Here is a 25,298-nt window from a genome sequence, read left to right as displayed (position 1 = left end):
ATTTTTTCATTGAAATTTAGTGGTTTCAATTAGGTTATAAAGATTTTCCACCCACAGACTTTAGATAGATATACATTTTGTGGGGTTTTTTTGTATAATTTTATATCTAAACCTTTCTTTATGTGAATTAGTTTTTGTAAGGTACAAGATAGTAGCCCAATTACATACTTTTATTTTTAATTGAGAGAATAATTTTACATATATATTTAATTGGTACAATGTGACATTTCACTATGTATATACATTTTATAATTTTAAAATAAGGATAATTATCCCATTCATCACCCAAACATTTCTCTTTTTTGTGGTGATAACACTCAAAATCTTCTCCTGAAGCTATTTTTAAATACATTATGTTATTGTTGTCTATAGTCACCATGCTGTACAACAGAACACCAGAAATTACTCCTCCTAGCTAACTGCAACTGTTACTGTTTTCATGTTCTTCTAATTCAGTAGACATTTGTGTGTGACCATTTACTAAATAAACTGTTCCATTCACATGGAATGGAGATACCTATTTTGTCATACTTTACAATCTTATAGTTACTGAGATCTGTTTTTGGATCTTCTTTTTTTTCCACTGGTTAATTTTTCTATTCTTGTGTAAATATTGTATTGATTTGTATAGAGTAGCTTTTTGGTGTGTTTTGTGTCTGACAAGGGAAAGCCCCCATCTTAATCTTTATGTCTACAAATTTTAGTGTTCTTGAGCAATTTTTCATGTATATAAAGTGAAGGTGATTCTATTTTTTTGAATAAGAGAGAAAAAAGATATTCATATTTTAGTGGGACTATCATTAAATTCTATATATGTTTAATTCTGACACTTTTATGATATTATATCTCTCTGATAAAGAGTCTAATTTCTGTTTCCATTTGTTCAAAATCTGTTTTATGCTATCCAATTAGATTTTATAGATTTATTCATATAGAGCTTATAGCTTTCTTGCTAAATTTTACCTTAAGTATTTTATCATTTTTCTTGCTATTGTAATTTGTTTTACCATTTCCATTTTGAGTTCTTATTGGTAGTATATATAATGAATATATTTTCCCTTCAAATTCTTTTTATAGCCTTGAACCTTACCAAATACTGTACTCTGATTAGTAATAGAATTTTTAAGAAATAGCATATGTAGATATTCTAGATATGCCATCAAATTATCCACCAAAAAAAGAAGTTTTAGGCCAATTTTGGGGTCATTACTTAATTTTTCTTATCTTATTCCATTGACTAGAGTCACTAGGCAATGTGGACTAATGGATTAGTGATGATAGGCATCTCTATCCAGTTTTTTATTTTAATGGAAAAGAATTCCAATTTTAATATTTGTTAACTTCTGTTAAAAGTATATTTAAACATTTCCTTTCACTCCTTTGTTTTTGAATGTCCTATTAGGAGTGGCTGTTAAAGTTTATCAAGTGTCTTTTCAGCCTATGTTAATGTGATGATAGATTTTCTCCTAATGAATTATAGGAATCAGTTTTTTCTATACCACAAACTGAATTTCAGGGATGAAGCACAGTCCCCTTCACAGAAAGAAGAAAAATATATCAAACAATTGTAGGAAACTTATTAATTAAGAAAAAAGAAAACTAGGGTAAAAGTTAGCAAAACAACCACAGCCCTTTAGTGTCTGAAGGGTAGGTAGTCTGCTAAAGTGAGTAAACGAGGACAGTCAGTCTGTGAAGGCTGGAAATTTGTTGGACTCAGGTTGGCCCTGTGCACATGCCAGAGTAGGGGTCATGACAGTGTTTTCTGATGGGGGCAGGACAGGATGAAACATTTTCAGGAAGTATATTAAAATTTCTTAATGCAGCAACCTGAAATGCTCCAATGATGGATTGGAAAAAGATCCAAGTATATAGTTAGAAAACACAAGCTTGTGGAAAAAGTGGATAGTCACACTAAAAAATGCATCTGCTGTTTAGTGTGCAGGAGACTAGGGAGGACTGTGGTTAGAAGCCAAGCATATAATGACTTAGAGGTATGAGTGGTTTCTTTTGGGTGAATGTTCTAAACCGTGAGGTCTTTGTAAGGAGGCACTGACAGCAATTCCTGTGCTCAGTACCGAGCATCCCACGCAGAAGACGACACTAGCTAGACATCAGCAGACACACCTGTCCTCACTGAGCTTCCCTTCCAGTTAGGAAACAGAAGTCAGAAAACAAAGCAGCAGAATGTAAGTTATATGAGGTGGTGATAAACATTAAAGCAGGCAAGGTTGGAGAGAGAGAGCAGGACGTTTGCCTACCTTTGCATTTTGTGGACAAAGGCTCTAGCTGAGGATGAGAGTCAGGAAGGTGGGTGAGCAAAGACCGGAAGTGAGAGGCATGGGGTGGGATCTTTGAGAAGCAGTGGGCTGTGCTGTGCTGAGGTCGGCATGGCGGGGCTGGCCTGGGGCCCAGGAATAAGCCTTTGAGCACTGATGATGAATTTGGGCACCATTTTCAGCACATCTCTGCGGCTGCCATGTGAGGTCGAACACACTAAGGGAAGAGGGTTAAGAGCAGACATTATGGGAAACACCTAGCTTCTACTTTCCTGTACTCACAAATACACTTGAGCTCCATCTGCCAGGCTTCTCTGGAACAGCTCTGCAAAACAGGATTATGCAGAAAAACAGGAGACCTGTGTGCTTGGTGGGTACCACCCTTGCCCTCCTCCCTCTTGGGTGCACGTACTGGCTCAGCCCCAGCCAGTGCACACCTGGGGCCTGTTGATAATGCTCTTGATTATCTTTGTTCTCCAGCCTCCTCTGAGTTTGCAGAGTTTCTATTTGCATACTTCCCCTGAGCTCTTTATGATTATCTCCCATCTTTACAGTTTGCCCCATTTTTTAAATGAAGCTGAAGTAGATGCAAAACGACAGCTGGGTGCACATGGTGGAGGTGCTGCAGGAAGGGGGAGGTGACTGGAGTTGGCCCTCCAGTGATGTGGACAGCTGGCCTGGGCTCCTGACACCCACGCCCCAGCTTTCTCTGCCCTCCAGTTCAAGCCCAGGACCCTGCCTTGAAGGGTGTGCCGGCATGGGAACTTTAACAAGAATGTTAAACCAATGGCAACAACTGTCTGCGTGACTTCTGATCAAGGACTCATTTGCAAATGTGCTGATTTTGTTTCCTTTTTGCCTTAAGAAACATCCAGTGAAATAAATACCTGTGTTTCACTTTCTCACTTCTAAATTTAGCTTGTTAAAGTTGCTATTTTAGACTCTCACTCATTCATCAGGTTACCATGATGATGTCACTGTGCTCAGTGCCCAACAGTTCCAGAGCTGTATTAGCTTCATGTACCTGATGAAGGGACTGAGATGCATGGAGGCAGAAGGAACTGTCAATGTCAAGATTTACAAAGAAAGGAGAGAAGGTGGGGTTTAAAACTCTGGTCTAACTCTAGACTGTTCCTGAGCCTGAGGTCTACTCTGAACATCTTCCTTTTGGGAAGTGGGTTAGGGAGTGTGCGTACAGGAGAGACCTGAAGCTCAGCCCTGCATCTGGCACCGTGGTATGCAAGAGGACAGGGCAGGCTGAAGGTGGGAAGGGTACACACATTTTTCTGCTACCATCTGCTCTGCCTGGAATGGTGTGGGTGGTGGCTTCATGAAGTTTCTACAGGCAGGCAGTGATGGTGAAATGCTGAAAGACACATCAGAGTCTGGAGGATCTTGGTAGACAGGAATAACGAGTTGAACCTATGGTAACAGAATGGCATTTAATAGTAGCCAATGTACTATCTGGCTCTGAGGGACAGATCATTAACCAACAAAATGTATGTGCAAGAGAACCCTGGATTAGCTGGATGCATACCCAACAAGTATTTACCGAGTACCTCTTCTTTGCCAGGTGGTAGGACTACCAGCAATAGATAAGCCAGGCATGCCCCTTGCCTTGTGGGGCTGATATTCATGTAAGAAGCAAGAATAAGTAAATAAAACAGGTAACACAAGTAAATCACCAGTGTTGAAGCATGCTAGGATGGGGCAGAGATAGTTTTATCAAGGGGTGTGGCAGTGAGAAATAGAAAAGCCTCATTTAGGGTACAAAGCCCTTGGGAGAGATTGGAATCATGGAGCTTGTGCATGTTAGTGTCCTTGAAAGATATGTTTTCAAAAGGGTAGTGGAAGCTGACCGCAATTTGCCTGATAGTTGAAAAATGGTTAATTTTTTCTTTAATTTAACGTCTATTTTTAGGCCCTTAGCATGTGACAAACACTGTTCTGCAGGTGGGATAGATTGTCCTTCTAGAGTTTCTAGTCTAATGTAAAATGTAGACAATAACAGATATTCAAGTGAATTCATAATGTGATGTTGGGAGATAAGGGCTGTGAAGAGATATTAATTAGAATCAAGGAAGAGAAGATGTGTGGGTTCCTTTAAAGGACACGCCAGGGAGAGCCTCTCTAGAGATGAGACCTGAATAGGAGGTGGGACAATTGGGAACTATGTAGGGAATGATCTCTTGGCAGCAAGAGCAAAGACCCTGGGGCAGGAATGAGTTTTGAGTGTTCTAGGTTCTAGGTCCAGAACAAAGAAAGCCGTTATCACTGCAGTGATATGAGCAAGATGAGGAAGGATACAGACGAGTCCAGGGAGCAGGCAGGTAGGCCCTGTAAGGCAAACAGGTATGGAAAGAAGTTTGGATTTTATCATAAGCAAGAGAAGCTGTGAGAAAATTTAAACAGCACGGTGCAATGGTCCAAGTGGCGATTTAAAAACCTCACTCTGCTGCTGCTCTGCTGCAGGGGCGAGGAGGCGAGGGAGTGGAGAACGGGGTTGTTCAGGGGGTCATCCAATGGCCCGTGCAGCCAGCGGGGCCTGTCCTGAGCAGTGGGAGATGTGGGTGGCAATTTGAGATTGCTGCTGTGAAGCTACCACGTGGATGGCCCCCTGAACACTCTGGGCTAGGAGTCGTGCTTCAAGCACAACCCGTTGGCCAGGAGAAGTTCCCAGGTCTTGATGATTATGACTGTAGGTCTCAGCTGGTGGAGTGCCGGTCACTCTTAGCGCTGCTCACCTCACATGCCGGGTTACAGCTTCCCTCTGGATGTTCAGGCCGACAGGCTTTCTGCTTAGTCCTATTCTTCTTGCTCGCCCACTTGCATCCCAGAGCGTCCCCACCTCCCTCAAGCTAGAATGAGATGTCTGCTGACAGATCCCTTGAAAATACTCTGAGTGGTCCAGGAATCCCCAAAGGGTGTCACATATCCCCCCCAACACACACACACAGCCGTAATTTACTGATGACAGTGTCCTTACCACCAACTGAGATCTCAACTTTCTCTCCCGGAAAACATTTCTCCCCTGAGCCTGCTTCTGTCCCAGGCCTCCTGTCCCTGTTCCACTCCTTCTGGTGCTCCTCTCCACTCAGCTGGGAGTTAGCTCTTCCCTCCTACCCTCTGCCTCATCTCCATTTCTTCTGCCTGCACCTCTTTTGCCACCTCATCTCTCATAGAATGCATGGCTAGTCGGTGGGTCAAAGGAGGAGGCAGACAGCATCTATCATCCCTGCATCACCAGACCCTCCACCAGATGCCCCCTCCTGCACCCAGGGGGCCATCAGCCAGCCCCCTGCATATGTATAAGAAGCGATGCCAGGGACCCATTGGATTGCCAGGTCTCTGTGTCCAGTTTTCCCTCGGTTTCCTATGAAATTCCCAGCTCAGCATCTCTTTTCGGTGTCATTCATTTGGGTTTAAGCTGAGACCATTTAGGATTATTGAGTATGTTTTTATAGGTCCCTAACTAGACTACAAATGGCTAGAGGGTAGGTTCTGTATCTTATCCATCTTTGCATCCCTGGAGAGCTTAGCACGGTGACTAGTGACTTATTTACGGTAGGTGTTCAGTAAGGATATGCTGATTGACTGACTGCTGTGCCGGCCCCAGGAGCTGAAGGTCTAAGCAGGGACCAAGTATTTGTCTCTCTGCCTATTCAGTTGTAACAATAGATCAAGGCAAGACTTCAATTATCCTTAACTTTCCTTCCCAAGCTCTCTTCTCTGTTCATTCTATTGAAAATCTCTCATGACAGGCAGTGAGGTACTAGGAGAGACAGAATGCTTTCAGAGCCTTAGGAAAGCTGTGCACCAGGAAGGACATATTTCAATGAAGTTATTTTCTACCAAGGCTAATATTGTGCTTCAGTACTTCAGGCTCTAGTGAGCTCATCAACAATGTTTGCCTTTAATTTTACCATTTGTACCCAGTCATATGTTACTTGCTGGGTTTCTGTCTAACTCCATTTTATCAAAGGGATGCTAGGGCTTCCATTGTCTTTGAAAAATCACTTCAAGATGGACGTGCGTGGATATCTATCATGTTTAACTATCTCCTTTATCACGTTCCCCGAATCATCTGGTAAAGGATAAATTGTTCACATACTCATTAAAAGTGGAATTCATGGGATCGAGTGGGGGAGGGCAATTACATATTGGACTGGGTTGGGGGAACTTTCTCCTTAATTTCCCCCTTGGAGGACTCCACGCCTTTGTCCATAACAGTACTTAGCTTCATGTCTAGGAGCAGCCTGTGGCCAGGTCCGAGGAGTCTATGGGGCCTGTGACTTGCAGGAGTGGAATTCATATTCCGAGACCATTCCGTATAGCTCTGTGAAAGGATCTGGGCTCTAGAATGTGGATTAGAATCACATGGGGATAGATGCTCTGCCCCACCACTCCTGTCCCAGTAAGTAAAAGCCTTCTGGTTGGGGCTTGGTACCTGGCACTGAGATCAATTTAGAAGTTCCCAGGTGAGTCTGCTGTGCAGCCAGGGGGAAGGCTGACCCAGGCCAGCCTTCTCCGCAGAAGTGGGTTTGTTCTCACTGGACAGATGGCAGAGTCTGGAGACATTTTTGCTGGTCATAACCCTGCACACACAAAAAAAAAATCCATCAGTACAAAATGTCAAAGTGCCAAAGTTCAGAAATCTATCCATAGGGCTTTAAAAAAGCTAACACACACACTCACACACACACACACACACAAATTGAACATACATACTTTTACAATGACATTACCTTCCACATGGTTCTCAGAGCAGTTTTACATGCTTCGCTAAGTTTGATCTTCACCATGACCTCATAAGGGAAACTTTGTCCCCATCTTCATTTTACAGGCCAGGAAACTGAAGCTGAGGAAACTAAATGACTTCCTCAGGACAAAGGGGTCTTTAGCTTCTCAGGTGGGGCTCTTTGCAGTGGCAGGTGTGTCAGATGGGTGCACACATATCTTCCGCGCTCCGTTCTGACTTGTGGCCAACCCTGACCAGTCACTGCTTTCACCTCTGAGAAGCCCAAGGGCAGCCGCAGAGTCCTCCTCAGCGCAGGACTTCAGCAGCCCCAGGAAGGGATGAAACTGGTTGGTCACCAGCTGTCCCACCTGAACTTCGTATCTCTCCCTGATTATGATGCTTTTTTATAGAGACAGGGAAGAGTGTAGTGGGGAGCGGAGGGTCCTTGAACGGCGGCAGGTGTTCAGACAATCTGTTTGGGAAATTACGACTTTTCACAGTATTTGCTTCTGCCCGTGCCTGTGAGGAAGTGCCTGTCTCCCTCACCCTTATATTCCGTTATAACTTTATTAGTGCAGTCAGCGCTCTCTGTATGCCTCTAATTGATATTGCGCACAGTTATATCCTTCATTTGGAGGTAACTAAATATTTTGATGCCTTCTTGAGCTTGTGAGGACCTCCTTCCCAAGCCGGAAATGTGCGATAATTCTAAGAACACGCTGAACTGTGATTCATGAAACAGCCAGGACAGGAGCCGGCTCAAGCTCAGCTGGCAGAATGGAGAAACTAGGGCTGGCAGCCCCTGTACAAGCCCCGGGCACAATCAACAGTGACATGCTCAATTAAATGCCTAGTGCCCGTGAGAAGCTGAGTGGGTGGGATGAAAGCAAGAGGAGGAAAAGCAAGCCCAATTAGACACTAACTTTTCCATCTTTCCTGGGAAGTGGGTGATGATGAAGATACAGAAAGCTCAGGGGATAACTTGGCCTCATTACTGGGAGACACAGGTGTAAAGCAGCGCACTGAGCAGTTGCTCTTTGAGGTGTGTGCCACCTTGCTCAAAATATTTCCTAAGCCTCTGTAAAATAAACTGGGCCCCAGGGTCCTAGTTGAGCTCTACAGCCAACAGGTGTCCCGGCGCTCCACCTCCAACATCAAGCATGGAGACCTCATCACGTAATGGGTGGATGAGTTTGGCCTGGATGGTCTCTTTCTTTTGCTTTGGGCCGACTGAGGTGTGTGTCCAAAGGCACTTTGGTGTGAGGCTTCGCTGTTCTGCTGTCTTGTACTGGGAGGCCGGGGGGATCAAGGCGCCCTCTCTTGGTGGGCAGGCTGCAGCATCTAGGTGTGTCCTGGCAACAGGACAACTCAAAAGTTCCCCTCCTTTCACCAGAAACTTAGCGACAGACCCCATGAATAGCACTAGCGGTTGCCTTAGAGTCCTGGTACCTGCCTGGGCTGCACTTTGGGGCCCCCTGGGTAGCCAAATTCTATGGAAGTTTCCTTCTGTCAAGGGCAGGGGCTTCTGTGTGTTTTGTTTGCAGTTCCATTCAGAGGCTCCATGATGCTCCATGAATTAAATACCACCTACCATGGCCAGACATTGCCAGACCTTTCAGAGACACCACCAGGCATCAGGGTCGAGCAGTCTCTCTACTGTGTCATTGCCCTTATTTTTGTGGAATAAAATAAGCCAAGAGATAATTAATCTGCAGAAGGTCACAAACTTTGCAAGTTGCAGAACTGAAATCTGTATGAAGTCAAACTCACATCTAAGCCTACTCTCTTTTATTCTTGTGTTTTATTCTTGTGTTTCTCTTTTATTTTTGTGTCCTTCAAAAGAGTGGGTGAGGGAGTGCGAGTGTGAGGATGTGCCTTCCTCCATTATGAAAGAGCAATTGTTTTATCAAACTAAGCTGTAAAGAAAATGCAAAACCCTCATGGTATAGTATTCTGGAAAACAGCATTTTCCAAGGTGTGTTCTTGGGTTAGGTAACCTCTGGATTGTTAAAAGGTGTTCCACGATGAAACAGAAAAAATAGGGTGTGCCAGTGAATGCATTTGAGAACATCCTTTGACAACTTCTCTTAGGGGAGTAAAAATTTCACATTAACATAAGAAGTGCTCTGAGCAATCCTGCACTGAAGAACTCTGTTTAACGCAGAATTTGCCAAATCAGTGTGTCTTCAGAACCTCTCCTTTCCCACCCTAGACAGCCTATTAATAGCACACTAGTGTTCCACTTACAATTTTGTGATCTGGAGACAGCCTGGTATGTACTAAACTATAGTAAAATTAGAAAGCTCAATAAAATGCAAACATGCTCATGTTAGCAAGCAGATGCTCCAGTGACAAATCTGACCTTGATTGATAAGTTGGAATCCATTCAACTGGACTAAAAGCAGAACTAAAACACTTAAAAATGGAACTAATATAAAACTTTCACTGAAGACAGGAGCTTTGTGAATCCTAATTTATTTCAGTTAAGTAATGTTAGCATTCATTTTACAAAGATAGTCACAAATCATCAGTGATTTACTGAGCGCCATTGGGTGCCAGGCTTTGTTGGGTACAAGAAACACAAGTTTTAAAGAGAAAGGGCTAGGCTTGGTGTTGATGGTCACGGGATTGGCAGGTTTGTGTCTTTTCTCCTTGGTGTTTTGCAGGGGCAGTGAAGAGATCACTCCTTTGTTACCGCCCCTCATGCCCAATCCCCATCTCTGCCTTATCCTCACTCTGAGTTCAACCACTCATTCAAGAAATCTTCACTGAGTACCTCCTGTGTACCAGGCACTGAACATCTAGCAATGAGGGGTAAAGATACAACTCCTCCCTTTTGAGAAGTTTTCTTGGTGGAGCTTACAGTCTGATCACTCTAGAATTACTTGGAGTGGCTGTATCCTTGAGATCACACCCGACACTTCCTAAGTGGCAGCCCAGCATGTTGTCATTTGTTCGGGGTCTGAGATGTCATCCACTGAGTCAAAGCTTCCTGGAGTAACATCCCATTATGTCCTTGCTCCTGCCATTTCTGACATATCCAGCACATCACTTGTTCTCCACTTCCTGGACCTTCAGATTCTACAATGGACTCTGCTATTCACTCCTGACTGACTCACTTATCCAGTCCTGAAGCTGCACAGAGACGTCCTGGGTGCTGAGCACCCAGGTATTATGTGAGGAGAGGAGCAGGGCAGAATCCTGGCGCTCAAGGGGTGACAGGTAGAGTGAGGGTGAGATACACACACGAAAAGATGGAATTGGCGAGGTAAGTGAGCACAGAGCAAGCAGAGACAGCCTGTGGTTCCCAGAGGACGTTTTACCTTGTCTCAGTCTTGAGGGCCGTGGAGGGACACGTGGGGGATTGAGAGAGATGAAGAAGACCTTGTAGTTTTAAGGAGAGACAAGATCAGATGCTGGAAGATAACACGAAAAGGAAGCAGGAGGGGAGGGATGAAATCACAGCTTCCCTCCTCCCATTCAGGCCAATGACCTGTGTCTGCTGCTGCTACTTCTGGCCAGCTCTGAGCTCAGTCCTGGGCTGGTGACTTAGGGAGACATGGTTCCTCCCAGGAAAGGAGGAACAAACCTAAACTTTGTGATGAGTACTTGGAAACATAAGAACATTGTTTAGTGGGAGTGAAATGGGCAAGTGAGGTCCCACATGGGGATTTGAGAAAGTCTGTCTGCTTAGGCAATTTTACACCCAAGATCTGGAGGTGGAGAGGCGGCCATCCTGGCAGAGAGACATTTACAATTAAGAAATTGTTAACAAGAGCTGGTTTCTTTTTTTTTATTTTTATTGAACATCTACTGCATGGCAGATTCAAAGTCAGTTACTTTATATTCATTCGCTCAGGCTCTCCGCACTTTTAAAATTGCACAATCCTATTTACAGAAATGACTTAAAGCACACAGCACCAATATAATTACATTTGATTAGCTACTCACACAATGTCAAATGGTGCTTTTCTAGTATCTTATAAGACATACACACATATTGTAAATTTCTAAAAGGATGAAATTAAGTTGGAATAAATAGTATTTAATGTCCTGGTAATTGAGATAGCCTTGTACTATCATTAGCTACTATCTCCAGACACCAGCTACCCATAGAGAAAAATTTGTCATTAATGATAGTGGGCGTAAATCCACATTCAGAACAACCTTATGCTAATTTCCCTGGGTGGCTGGCAGACAGTGTTTTGTCAACTCAGATTTTATCGTCCTTCTCTTTGCGTTGTAAGGGGCTCATGAAGAACCTGTACAAAAGTGGAAGAAAGGTGAGCTATGCTATTTGCTGGTTGCTCACTTACATTTACCTTTTTATTTTTTACTAGATAGAGTCTGAGCAGGAGTGTTTTTATATCACAAAATGGGTATTATAATCCCTGTAATCATTTACTTGGGCACACATAAATTGCCACAGGAATTTGCTAAAAGCAAATGAGTGAATGAAAGGTTGTTATCGCTTACTCTGCACTGCGGAATGAAGGAGAGCTGATATGCAGACCAAATATAGGTGTCAAGTGTCTACACGTACATTAAATATCAATAAAGCCTGATTTCCTTTTGTACCTTGAAGAGAATTAATTAGAAATAGAAGTTTGAATACTCCCTTCCTGCAGCCCCAAGGGGTCAGAGTGAGCCCCACCTTGGAATGTGCCTGCTCCACTCTGGGGACAGCGGCATGTGTCCTGAGTCCTTGCGGTAACCCTGTGAAGCAGTTGGTATTCTCCTCTGATTTGCAAATGTGGAGACTGGGCCCAGCAAGGTTGAATGAATTGCCCTGGGGACATAGCTGTTAAGAGGGAGAGCAGGATTAGAATTGAGGGATGCCTCGAAGAAAGCCCCCTCCTCCTTACTTATAGTGCTACTTGCCACCCTCAGTGTTGGCAAGGGAATAGGTAGAGAAGGGCTCCATAATCCCTATGTAACGAAGACCAGAGTGTCAGCTAGCCAAAGTCACTTTCCTGTGCTCAGACCAGTCTGTCTAACCCAAAGATCCAGTTGTGCATGAACCCCAGTTCACTCTGTGCAGCCCAGCCATAGAGTGGGAGAGCCATGCTCCCCAAAGTCTCAGTTTCCCCATCATTAAAATGGGATGATAGGAACAACCACCTTATAGAACTTTGGAAATATCTAAATGGGACAGTGGATAGAAATAGGAATATTATATACCATAATCGTACTATATCTGGAGGTGACAGCATACAATACGCTTACATGCAGGAGCAACAGATGTGCTCTCCAATACCAACACATGTTAGTGCTGTAACAAGGAACGAGTGAATGTACTCCCCATTGATTCCCCACATCCTCAAGCACGCTCTGTGCCTAGTCTCTGGTCTTATGTTCCACCCTTAGTGAAGCTGCCCAAGCTCCCTGCTTCTCACAGGTAGAGACACGGCAATTTCCTTACCTTGTCTGGATCTTGTCCAGCTCTATCTGCAGAGGCTGCAGTCCTGCGGTTGCCTCCTGCCACCAGGAGTAAAACTCAGGATCATCATTCTGACTACTGAGTCAGGAAACCTGGAGAGAAAAAGGCCAGCATGTACAGTGCCTCCAAATTTATGTGACAGGGACGCAAATAATGTCTTGCATTCTGAGAGCATAGACAAGCCTGGAATTTCTGCAAAGGCTTTCCAACTCACAACATATTTTAATGCCATATTCAAGCGCTGCGGCAGAGTGGCTCTCTAGACACTGGAGTACGGCTGTAAAAAAAAAAAAAAATTGATCTACTTCTAGGATCCAAGCAAGCTACAAATTAAAAGAAAGAGAGAGAATTTTATGTGAAGAAAAGGTCATCTATCATGAAGACCCAGGGTAGCAGCAGTGCCCAACATGGACCCTGAGAAAGCTATGATTTACTGGACATTTATGATATGCCTTGTCCTGTGCTAACTGTTTCTATCTATTGTCTCACTGAAAGCTTACAACAGCCTTAGCATGTTGATACCACTACCACTTTAGAATCCCCAAATTAGGTGATACAGTCAAATCATGACTGTTGGAGGAGAGTTAATTTGAATGGGACTATTTGCAAAGGTGTGCAAGGTAGGAAGGAAATGCAAGAGGAAGGGCAGCACTCAGGGGCTGGTGCCAGCAGTGTTCTTCCTATCCTTAGGCCAGAGGTGAAGAGAGGTAGCAGTTACCAGATGCAAGAGAACAGCCTGCCTTAAATGGGCTAGGGCGTCTTTGCTGGAAGGACTCAGCCAGCCTAAGGAAACCCTGTGGAGCGAAGCAAGAGAAACAAATAGTCCTTATTCCCAGTAGGGTTCTCATTGGCCTAAGCCAACCAGAAGACAGATGGCAAGAGAATTATCAACCTCTGCACTCTTGACAGCTGGGTTGTACAATTCTTTGTGGTAAAGAACCATCTTATGCATGTTAAGATACTTAGCAGCATCCCTAGGCTGTACCCACCAGATGCCAGTAACAGCTCCTTCAGTGGGGTGCACAAAACTGTAAATAGTTCCAAATGTCCCTCTGGAGGGGCAACCTTGTCCTGGGTGAGGACCACTGCTATAGTCCGTATATTGGGGACAGCATGTAGAGAGTGGACTTGGAAACAAGATCTAAGACAGAACATACATTAGTTTCATTTTAGTGCCAAGGAAACTGAGGCTTAAGCAAATTAATTAACTTCCTCAAACACACAGATTGTGAAGACAGAAGCCAGTTTGCAAACCTAGGTCTGTTTGATCTCAAAACCAGAACTTAAAATCACAACCTGTAGTCCATCATTCACAGATTGAAAATATCTCAGGGAAGAATGGAGATTTATAAATGGAGTGATCTGGCACGTTGGAGCACATACATTCAGGATCTGGTGTGCAGGGTGGCCTATGTTACAGACCTCTTAACAAAAGAGACAAACACATCAGGACTTTGAACATTGTGAGACTAGCCTTTCAAAACACTTATTGCTCACAAGAAAGAGGAAGGAAAGGGGAATGCAGCTCTGTGTTAGACTGATTGTCTAGCGTGCACGAAGCCCTTGGATCAATCCTCAGCACAGCTAGAACCATAAGGAAAAAATAACAAGGAGCAAAGAGGAAGCTTGAGTGGATGTGACCTTTGTCAACTGTGGATCGGGGAATCCATCTCCATGTAGTAGACTGCTAGTAACTGCCTACTGTATTACCCTCTGTTGTCTTCTTTTACTGTTACAAACATGTCTAGACGTATAGTTCAGTAGTATTATGTATATTTCAAGAGTCTTTAAACAGATAACTGGTTAAACAAAATGTGATATGTAAATAAAATAAAACATCATTAAGCATTAAACAGGTCTGAAATTGACACATTACAATACGAAGGGATCCTACAGATATGCTAAGCCAGTCATGATGCTGTCCAGTTCCAGCTGTGTCACTTTATGATTTCTCCTACCAGTCTGTGTGGGGATGCCATGGGGCTTCCTAGAGTCTCGGTTGTTTGACACTTGGGACTTACATGCTTTCGTCACCTCCACACCTTCCCACTGGGTCTCCTCTTCTCTTGGGAGAACTTTCCATTGTTCCTTTTCCAATTACATCCAGGGAGAATAGTTTCCAGCTTCTCTCTCCATCATCTCAATTAACCTGCAAATGCTTCCTACTTCACTGAAGTCATTTTCAACAACATGATGCCCAGATCTGAACAAAGTATTGAAGATGGTAAGACAAGCACTTCCTCAAGTCATGTTTGCCCTCTCTTCTCAGTAGACACATTTAAACTGCATTTGCTTCTGCAGGCAGCCACAGCACACGGTTGATCTGAAGACTCACACTGCCTCCATAAGAAAGGCCATCTTCAGCAGCAGGATATTCAAGACCCCAGACAATCTGGCCCCACTCTGTGCTTTTTCAACCTTGTGTCATTTACTATTCATTTGACTGAAAAATGCTTGTTAAAGACATAAATCTTTTTGCTGTAGAGCCGGGTAGGCTCTGGAAATATGGAGAGTAAAATACCAGGTGTAGCTCAGTAGGGCAGAGATCATTCATGCTCATGTCTTCTTCCCGAGCACCTGGCTAGATCACATTTTCCAGCCTCATTTGCATTTAGGTGGAACCTTGTTCAGGCCCATATCCTAGAATCTAGGGGAAATGATAAACACTACAACCAGGGTTATTCCATTAACATCCTCTATGTGTGATCCTCATTTTCCTTCCTTCCCTCATTGGCTGGTGAAATGTAGGGCATCCAGAGAATACGGGTGCCTGAGCACTAAGAAAGTTACTTTCAAACATCCAACTACATTTTAGCTGAACAACAACAACAAAACCTTCTATTGGAATATGCCACCTTGGTTTTTAAACATGTTTCTCTCTGTAATATGTCCCTGTCTTTTGAAGATTTCAATCTGCTGGAAGGCTTACATAATAGTCAAACAGCCCCACAAATAAAAGTAAAATTGTAACCGAGATAGCACTACAAGGAGAGCTCCATGGTGCTGGGAACATGTAGCATAGTGGAATTTGTCTTGAAAGGCTTGGAAAGAGGAAGCCAGCCTGGAGTTCAAAGATCAAATAATAATTAATGTTTCACCAGTTGCCCCCCCTTATTAAGATCTAGCTTACAGGTTGCTTTTTCCTACTCTGCCTTTGTACACTCTATTTTCTTTGCGTTTCTTGTCCTCCCATTTCTATCTATCCTCCTTTCTGCTATCAAGATGAGATAAAATCATAGTAATTGAGGGATCCCACACTGACTGACAAGTGGGCTATCACAAACAAATTTGTTATGTTGAGAAAGAAAAGTGTGAATTTACGATTTTAAAATAATATGGCACTATCGTTGCTACAGATGGTACACTGGTAGCAGCAACCAATGCGTTTTTACCCAGAAACCTCAGTGCCTAGATTTCAGCTGCTAACATATACTAACAAATGCCATGATTCTGAGTCTGTGTATTTAGGGATGTGAAGGAGAACAGGTTAGGTTTGAACTGCCCTCTTGTTGCCAGAAAGCAAGGTTGCTCCAGCAATTCAGGGCATCTATAAATACACCAACTTGGGGCTGGGGATTTAGCTCAGCGGCAAAAGCGCCTGCCTGACAAGCGCAAGGTCGTGAGTTCGGTTCAAAAAAAACAAAAAAAAAAAAAAAACAAAAACACCAACTTAAGGAACTCCCACCAGCCAACTAGCAGCAATTTGAGCATCAGTAATAGGAAAATAGTGGTAATAATTATAGTTAATTGGGAAGAGTTATGTCTGTGAAAAGCTATGGGTTAATAGTAGTGCTACTCAACAGAGAAGAGGTAACATAAAATGCATAAATTTTTATACTGAAAAGGTAAAAATGATAGAATACGCTTAATGCTTCACTTGATTTTGATAAATAAGGGAGAGTTGGTACATCATAATTTTCACAGTAAAAATAATAATAGCAAATGCTTACTTAGGATTACTATATGCCAGGAATCATACAAAATGCTGGGCACCGAATAACTCACATAATACCCACAAAACCCAAGTAGATTCTATTAAGACCTTTGTAAGGCTATACAGTCGGTGAGTGGGTGCTATGATTTAGATCTGAAATGTTATCCAAAGTCTCATGTGTTCAAAGGTGGGGCTTTTGGAAGGTGATTAGATCATGGTAACATGATAACCATCGGTGGATTGGTCCACTAAGTGTGGTTTTGGGAGGTGAGGTCTCGCCAGAGAATGCAAGTCCCTGAGGCTGTGACCTGGATGAGTGCATTCTTTTCCCTGACTCTTCCCTTTTCTTGCTGTCCCTCAACTGCCATGGTGAGTACTTGTCCTCTAATATGCCCTTGTATTGTGTCATTTCTGCTGTGCTGCCAGCCAAAGACTGTAACCCTCTGGAACTATAAGCCAAATAAACCTCTTCTCCTTTAAATTGTGGGTTTTAGGCGCTTTGTCTCAGCAATGGGAAAGTGACTAATACAGCAGAGGGAGCACAAATCTGAACCCAGTCCATTTGGCTCTAGGATCTGTGCCCTTATCACAACGCTCTGCCACTTCCCATATAAGTAAATGTCTTTAAGATATTTTCTTTAATCAAGTATCTTATAAGAAATAGAAATCTGTACTTCTATCACAGTAATTAAGAAAGAATAAAATAGACAAGCATGCATAAGTCAATTCCCAAAATAACAAATCAGATTATGTTCAAAGTTCAGGCAGGGCAAGTCAGCACTAATGGTCATATACAGCCAGCCAAGTAGAAGGAAAGTTCGACTCAGTGTTGCAAAAACATTAATTAGCCAAAGGTCCTCGAGAGGTGTGCAAAGAACACGGACCCAATTGCTCATCTCCTAGGAGATGAGAGCTCTAGAAATCTGCACAGATTATAATAAAGTATGAGCAGAAATTTGTGCATTTTTAATATTGCTAACGGACAAGCTCAATAAATTAAAATGACAGTGTAAAAGGCAAAGAAGGAGAATACCCCCAATAAGATGTTTAGTGTGTACAGTTTGTGGAGAGATCCCCAAGATACAAAAATGGAAACCTATGTTAAAGGGAGAGCTAAAAATGTGTGGGTGGGCTTTACTCAACCTGATGACCAGACTTGCAGTACTGTAGGGGCTGTTAACCTCAGTTGGTCTGAGAAATCATTATGTTACTTTGGGCATGGCATGTAATAGCTGCAAACCAGAGAAACTGCCGATATATTACAATGAAAACCAAGGAAGAAATAAAGGTTGCATAGCAATGACTCTAAAAAAGTAAAAGTACAAGGACAAATATATAAAGCAATGAATGAAATGCTGTTTTAGAATAGGTTTTAGTGAGTTTAAGTACATTGGTAAGCCTATTTCGTCTGCCCTTGAAGGTGTCTGAAATTTTCAAAAACCACAGACATTATGTAGGTAGCAGCTGCTGCTGGTGTCCCACCAGATGCCCACAGGCCCCTGTCTCATGTACCACAGCTGACTCCCAACAGCCTGAACTGCATCTTTGTCAGTGGGCTACCCATGAGCCTCTCAAACCTACCCATGTGAACATACAGTGTGGACTGGAAGAACACTGGAATTAACTACCCCCATCTCTACCTTAGGACAACCCCTACCCAGCGACTAACCGGTGTGGGATATAGATACCCCACCTCCCTTGCTCCTTGGCCAGGATAATTTTGAGGCATGGCTTTCCATCCTTTCCCAAAACTTCCTTGCAGGGGTGTCAGTCACTTGCTGGTAGGTGACTCATTAACATACTTCTTAAGGTATTGACTCTCCTTCCCTACATGATTTTCTGTTACCCCGGAGATGTCTCTGCTTTCCCCAAATATATTGTACACACAAACCTTCATGGGAGAATGCTTCTGGAGAAAACCCTACTGAGACACACACATTAGTAATTGCAGTTTATTTAAGGCTACTTAGTCAAATTTGTTAACAACATTTACTTTACCAAAAGAACATTATTTTTTAAAAATTACCTATAGCCTACTACATTATTTTATTAATGGAGCACTATGCAAAGCACAAGTATTTGTGGTTGTTTGTAACCAGGCATAAAAGTCCCTCAGACATTAAAGAATACATCAGCAGCTGATTGTATAACTACTAATGCACTTTCTAGAAACAGCCCAAATGTTAGGGTTTCATGGACTCCTCCAGCGTGAATTGACTGTTTCCTTCTTTCTGCTCTCAGAGCATTTGATTTATTACTTTTGAACAGTATGTAATTTATCTGTTTACATAAGTGTGCTTCCAAGATTATAGTCTGAGTTCTTATGAGGCAGAGACTAAGTCTCCTTTGTCTTGGTTAGCCCATACTCTATCCTAGCCCTGGAAAATTGTTGACAGGGATGTTTAGTTGCTGAAAAAACAAATAGATGAATGAAAGAAAGGATATCTGTCCTCTCCAATAGACTATGTTATGCATCTATGTGGACTGAGATTATTTATTGTCAAAGCCACTCCTGCACAGTGCAGGGCCTGAGGGAACCGTTGGGGTTTAGCGTTCAAAGTTAAATGAGTGAGTGAATGAATGGATGAGTAAAGAGTAAAGCATATGGCCAGCCTCATATTGTTTATGTGCAATTATTGCCAAATTCAGCTTGTTTTGCTTAGTTTTGTTTATAATGTTTTGTTAATCAAAAATAATATATTTTTAAACAACAAATTATATCACAATAATTTCAGCGAATAGTTTTAGCTTTGCAACATAATTTCAAATCTTAAATTTGTCACTCAGCAAATATTTCCCTAGCTTGGTGTCACTCATAAATGCGATCAATCTGTTACCTCAGCACTGCAATAGAGACACTTGTCTGTTCATCTTAGGTATGTTTAGGGCCATAGTCATACAACCAGCTAGGCCAGTGGCTGACCACAGCTTGTGGGTCAAATCAGGCTTGTCGCTTGTTTTATAAATAAAGTTTTATTGGAACACAGAGACAGTTGTCTATGGCTACCTTCAACCTACAATGTCTGAAAGTATGATAGCACAACTGAGTATGGTATTTGTGACAGAGACTAGATATCTGCAAAGTTTAAATATTTACTATCTTGTCCTTTATAGAAAAAGTTTGCTGAATCTTTGATCTTGTACATATACATGATGTTTTGAAATATATGTTTATTGTGGATTGGTAAGTAAAGCTAATTAACATAAGAATTACCTCACATTTATCATTTATTTCTGGTGCGAACACTTAACATTTACTCTTACAAATGTTCAAGGAGGGAATACACTTGAAAATTGTACTATGTGTGCAACTGACCTCTTGAAATTATTCCTCTTGTCTAACTCAGATTTTGTGTGCTTCGACCAGTATCTTCCAATTCATGCCCACTGCCAGCCACTCTTAGCCTTGGGACCTAGTGTCACCATTCTACTCTCTGCCTCTGAGGTTAGCACTTTCAGATTCCACACATAAGTGAGTGTATCTGTCAGTGTTTACTAGAGAAACAGAGTTAATGCAAGATATACAAGTATGTGAGGATTCACAAAATAAGCTTACAAGGGATGCCCACAAGGCAGGTGGGGAAGTGTGCAAATGGGCTGTCTGCATGGCCAGAGATCTGAAGGATCCAGTCAAGGCCTGGGGCTCACTGTAGTGTTCCACATGAGTCCATACCAGGAGGCCAAAGGGTCTGCTCTGGAATGCTGAAGAGTCTGTACTGGAAGCCAAGAGATGATGTCCAAGGTGACGGTGAAGACCTGGGCTCCTCCTAAGAAACAGAAGGGAGCTTTCCTTCTTTATTTCCCCTTTATTCCATTTAGGTAAGAAGCCTATTGGTTGGTGCCACTCACAGCCCGGCTGGATCTTCTTTCTTCAGTAAATCCGTTCAGCCACACCCAGAACTATTCCGATCCAATTTAGTTGGGCATTTCTTACTCAAGTTGACACAATCAGTTAATTATTACAATGAGATTATGTGAAATTTGTCTTTTTGCACATGCTGTATTTTACATAACATAATGTTCCCCAAGTTCATGCATGTTGTCACAAATATCAGGATTTTTTTTCTAAAGGCTGAATAGTATCTCATTGTGTGCATGTACCACAGTTTACCACATTTTATTTGCCCATTCGTCCAGTGGTGAACACTTGGTTGGTTCCGTACATTAACTGTTGTGAAAAATGCTGCAATGAACATGGAGGCATAGATGTATCTTTGACATCCTGATTTCATTTCCTTTGGTTATATACCTACTAGCGCATTGCTGCACCATATGATAGTTCTATTTTTCAGGTTTTGAGGGAATTCCACATTATGCTACACAATGGCTGCATTAATTTCTATTTCTATCAATAGTGTACAAAAGATCTCTTTTTTCCCCATCCTTGCCAACACTTGTTATCTTTCATCTTTTTGATAAAAGCAATTCCAACAGGTATGAAGTGATTATCTCATTGTGGTTTTAACTTACATTTGCCTGATAATTACTGATGTTGAGCATTTTTCATATCTCTCGTGGCCTTTTGTATGTCTTCTTTTGAGAAATACCTATTTAACACGGTACTAGAAATCCTAGCCAGCACATTAAGCAGGAGAAAGACAGAAGCTATGTATGTCAGCTATGAAGAATTTAAATTATTTTTGTTTACAGATGACATGAGCATTGTATGATCACACACACACACACGCACACGCACACACATATATATAGAGAGAGACAGAGACAGAGACAAAGAAAGACAGAGACAGAGACAGAGACAGAGACAGACATCCATAAAGACTTCCTCAGGAAGCTTTTGGAACTAATGTACAAATTCAGCAAAGTTAAAGATACAAAATCAACATAAGAAGTAACAGAATTTCTATACACTAACAATGAGCTATCCTCCCAGGAAAAGAAACCAAGAAAGCAGTACCATTTACAATAGCTAAGAAATAAAATGCATAAGAATAAATTCAACCAAGGAGGTAAAATATCTATACACTAGAAATTTTGAAACATTATGCAAATAAGAATGCATAAATAAACCCATGTTCACAGATTAGAAGAATTAACATTGTTAAATGCCCATAATATTGCAAACAATTTACAGATTCAGTGCAAGTCTCTTTCAAAATCTCAATGGCATTTTTCACAGAAATAGAAAAAAAAAAAAACCCTAAACTTTTATGGAGCCTTATGAAAAACCCTGATATCCAAGGCAATGTTGAACACAAAGAACAATACTAGAAGCATTAACTACCTTATTACAAAATATTCTGCAAAATAATACTAATACAAACAGCACAGTACTAGCATAAAAAATGGATACGTAAACCAATGGAACAGAAAAGAGAGGCCTGATAAATCCTCACTTTTATGGTCAATTGATTTTTCACAAAGATAGAAGAACACAATGGGCCAAAAATAGTCTCTTCAATAAATGGAAAAAAATAATGGAAAACCAAATATACACATTCAGAGGAGTGAAATTAGACCTTTATTCACACCATATATAACATTTAACTTGAGGTGGATTAAAGATGTAAATATAAGACCTGAAGCTGAAAATCTTCTAGAACACATAGGAGCAAAGCTCCATGACAATGGTGTAGCTGGTAAGTTTTTGAATATTTTTGAATATTGCTCTAAAAGCATAGGCAACAAGAGAAAAACAGATGAGATTCCATCAAACTAAGAAGATTTTGGTTAGCTAAGGAAACAGTCAACAGAAGGAAGAGACAACCTACAAAACTCAAGAAAATATTTGGGAATCATACATCTTAAAAACAACATATCAGAAACTCAGTCTATAAGTATGAAAGCAGATAACTCAATTTGAAAATTGGACTAATACTGAGCAAGTATTTACTAAATCCTACTCTATGTCAGGTACTTCTAGCACTGGGATCACAACCTTGAACCAGCCAACAAATGCTCCCATCCTAGTGCATGTGGGGGTTTGGGTCAGACAATAAATAATATGCAGAGTAAAACAAATGTATCCAATATGTTAGAAGACAATAAATGTTTTGGAAAAAGAAAGAGTAGAAGAGGTGTTATGGTTTGTGTCTGGCCGTCCCCGCAAAGCCTCATGTGGCCATGGGGCAGCCTTTTAGAGTTTGATTGATTATGGGTGTGAGAGCTACACCCGCCCTGGGGTGGATAGTTTGCATATGTAAGGGAGAGGAAGGGGCTGCTTGGGGCCATTCCTCCCTTTTAGTGCTTGTTGCTTTGCTGTGTTCTGCCGCCATGAGCTGTAGCCCTCTGCCATGTGCCACTCTGCCTTGTAACCTGCCAAGTATGGACTAAAACTTCCAAAAACTCTAAGTGAAATAAACCTTTCCTTCCTTAATTTTGGGTGTCAGGTGTTTTGTCCCAGCAACGAGAGAAAAGTAACCAAGACAAGAGGAAAATGGATATCAAGAATGCTGGAATGGGAGGAAGTAGGGAAGGAGAGGTCAGTGTACAAGATGATGGAGCTGAAAGGCTGAAGGTATGAATGGCCGTGAAGGAGTCAAGCGAGTTGGCCCCACAGACATCTGGCAGAGGAGCCTTCCAGAGCTGTTAAGTTAGTTTTGGCACAACCAGGATTCTAATTCTTCTCTGTCAGGCTCCAGAGGCCAAATTACAGCCACCAAGGAATGTGAGTTCCTACCCAGTTCTCCCCATGAAGAGGGTCTCCCTCGTGCAAGAACCTGAAAGAGTAAATAAAACTGAAAGGTACAATAGATATTGTGAAGGGGAAAGAAACTGCTGAATAGGAAAGAACAACTAGGATGAAGGAAAGGAGAAAAGAAAGAAAGAAGGGAGGAAAAAAATATATATATACATAAGATAGCTAAGATAATTGTATTACTATTTTCTATTGGTTTATTGAAAGGAACAGTTAATAGTTAATTGTTTGATCAATCTTGCATACCTATATCTGGTAATCTGAACAACTATTTTGAAGATAACAAGAAGCATTTTCTATTTCCCATCATCTTGTTTTCAAATTCTGTGTTGCTTTTATAGTTTTTGTTTTTTGTCTTTGTTTTTGCTCTTTTCTCTTTCAAATAAAAAATAAAAATAAAAAAAGCAAGAGGCAAGAAAAGGAGCTATGAATCCCAGGTCTTTCTTCTTTGGCAGTTGCCCACATTAATTCCAGTTATGCACTTCCCCAAGTCTTCGTGGTAGTCTTTCTCTCAGGTCGCACACTCCACCCTTGTATCTGGCCTTCTAAGACTGGAGGCCTTTTCTGGCTTGAGTACTTTCTTCGTCACTGGCGCAGTCTGATTTCATCTTCACAGGCTTCTGGCCCTTTAAGTCATGGAACTATTTTGTCTACCAAACTCCACGCCCATGTTCTTTTTGTGTAAAGCAGGCAGCTATGCTTTCCTCTGCTTTATGGTTATGGAGTAACATCACTTTTTGTTATAATCACAGGACTCTGGAGCACCATGATAGCAAAACAAACCTTAATTCCTAAGAACTAGGATTTGTACCTTCCAGTGCTGGATTTTGTCCTTTCTTCTGATTAAGAACCTCAGGAAACAGTTGCTTTTTCATGGTCTATTGCCAGTGTTTCATCACTAACTCATCTTTCTTTCTAAATCCAGGCTAAGTCCTCAGTCACAGGTTACTTCATTGAATCATTAGCACTGGGAAGATGAAACAGCATGCTAGTGTAGCATCTCTACAGACCCTCTATTTTTAGCCAAATTAGACTCCTTGCAGATGTCTGCATAGTAGACATCTCCCTAAATTACTACAACTTATCTGAGTGCCATTTTTGAGATCAGCAAAACAGAGATTGAAAATAGTACCCCCCTCCAGTTTCTAGGAGACTTAGAATTTTCTATTTATTGACCTGATGGTAGATATACAATATGATTACTTTCAAAACTAAGCGTACATAGTTTCACCACACTTTTATATACGGTTGTAATTTACTCTAGATAATTATGTAAAGGAAGTTACTGAAAAAAGTACAAGGTATGATTCTAAAGATATGTTTTATAAATGGTGCACGTATATTTGCATATTATATAAATACAGGTATATAATCTATAAATGTTGTATATTTATATAATAAGCATATAAATTTATATTTATATTTGTTAAAAAAAGAAAATAGAGTTGTGAAGATCAAATGTAAAAAGTACCCACAAGAGATTTATCACAGTGTGCAGTCTAGGTAAGTGGCAAAGACTTTTAGATGTTCGTATTACAGGTGGAAAGGGTGTACTTTGTGCTTTTGTTCCAGAGAGAGATAGTGAGAGAAAGAGAGAGAGAGAGAGAGAGAGAGAGAGAGAGAGAGAGAGACTGAAAGAGAGAGGCTGTCTTCTTGCCCAGCTCCATTGCTGATGTGCTGTGTGACTTGGGGTGGTAATTTATAATCCTGTGCTATATAGCTGAAGTGACACCAGTAATTCAAGTAGTATATGTGATAAACGTGTCAAGTAATGTATATAAAATATGGAATAGTAATAATATCAATTTCAGTATTAAATGAGATAAAAGGAATAAAATACATAAAATTAGATGTATAAAATGCTGAAATAATATCAGTTTAGGTTTGAGTGAGATGAAATGTTTTGAATAAAAATTCTAAAATGATTTTATCAATTGGACTATTATATGAAATGTGAGAAATGATCATACAATATAAGTAGAATATTAAATGAAGTGCTATGCATAAAGGGCTTAGTCTGATGTCAGGCACTTGAAGGATGTGCAGCAGTGTTCTCATTGTTGCTGATATCACTGGCATCATTAACATCCTTCTCACAGTTAAGGTGTATTAGTTCCAAGGTTGTCAGGTGTTGTATACAGATCTCTCCCTTGGAAGCACTGAGTAAGCATTTAATTGTAACAGTACAGATCACACACCATTCTCACTTAGGGTTATATTCACTGATTTCTGATTGCCTTTTCTTCAATAGTCTC

At 41.4% G+C, this 25,298-nt stretch overlaps 1 protein-coding gene and 1 long non-coding RNA gene across 2 annotated transcripts in view; both read left to right on the top strand.

Annotated features, from left to right (window-relative positions):
• Positions 1 to 25,298, top strand: part of Cdh13 (cadherin 13) — a 1,142,761-nt gene that overhangs the window by 43,169 nt on the left and 1,074,294 nt on the right. The window lies entirely within an intron of this gene.
• On the top strand, positions 6,664 to 8,722 carry LOC102024291. The gene is made up of 2 exons (XR_265022.2): positions 6,664 to 6,754; positions 8,559 to 8,722. It is a non-coding gene; the product is annotated as an uncharacterized LOC102024291 (long non-coding RNA).

This window comes from Chinchilla lanigera, unplaced genomic scaffold, assembly GCF_000276665.1.
Source record: "Chinchilla lanigera isolate Chin_1 unplaced genomic scaffold, ChiLan1.0 scaffold00163, whole genome shotgun sequence".
NCBI classification, from domain to species: Eukaryota; Metazoa; Chordata; class Mammalia; order Rodentia; family Chinchillidae; genus Chinchilla; species Chinchilla lanigera.
The sequence above is the reverse complement of the archived record's forward strand: the minus strand, read 5'-3'. Positions and strand labels throughout refer to the sequence as shown.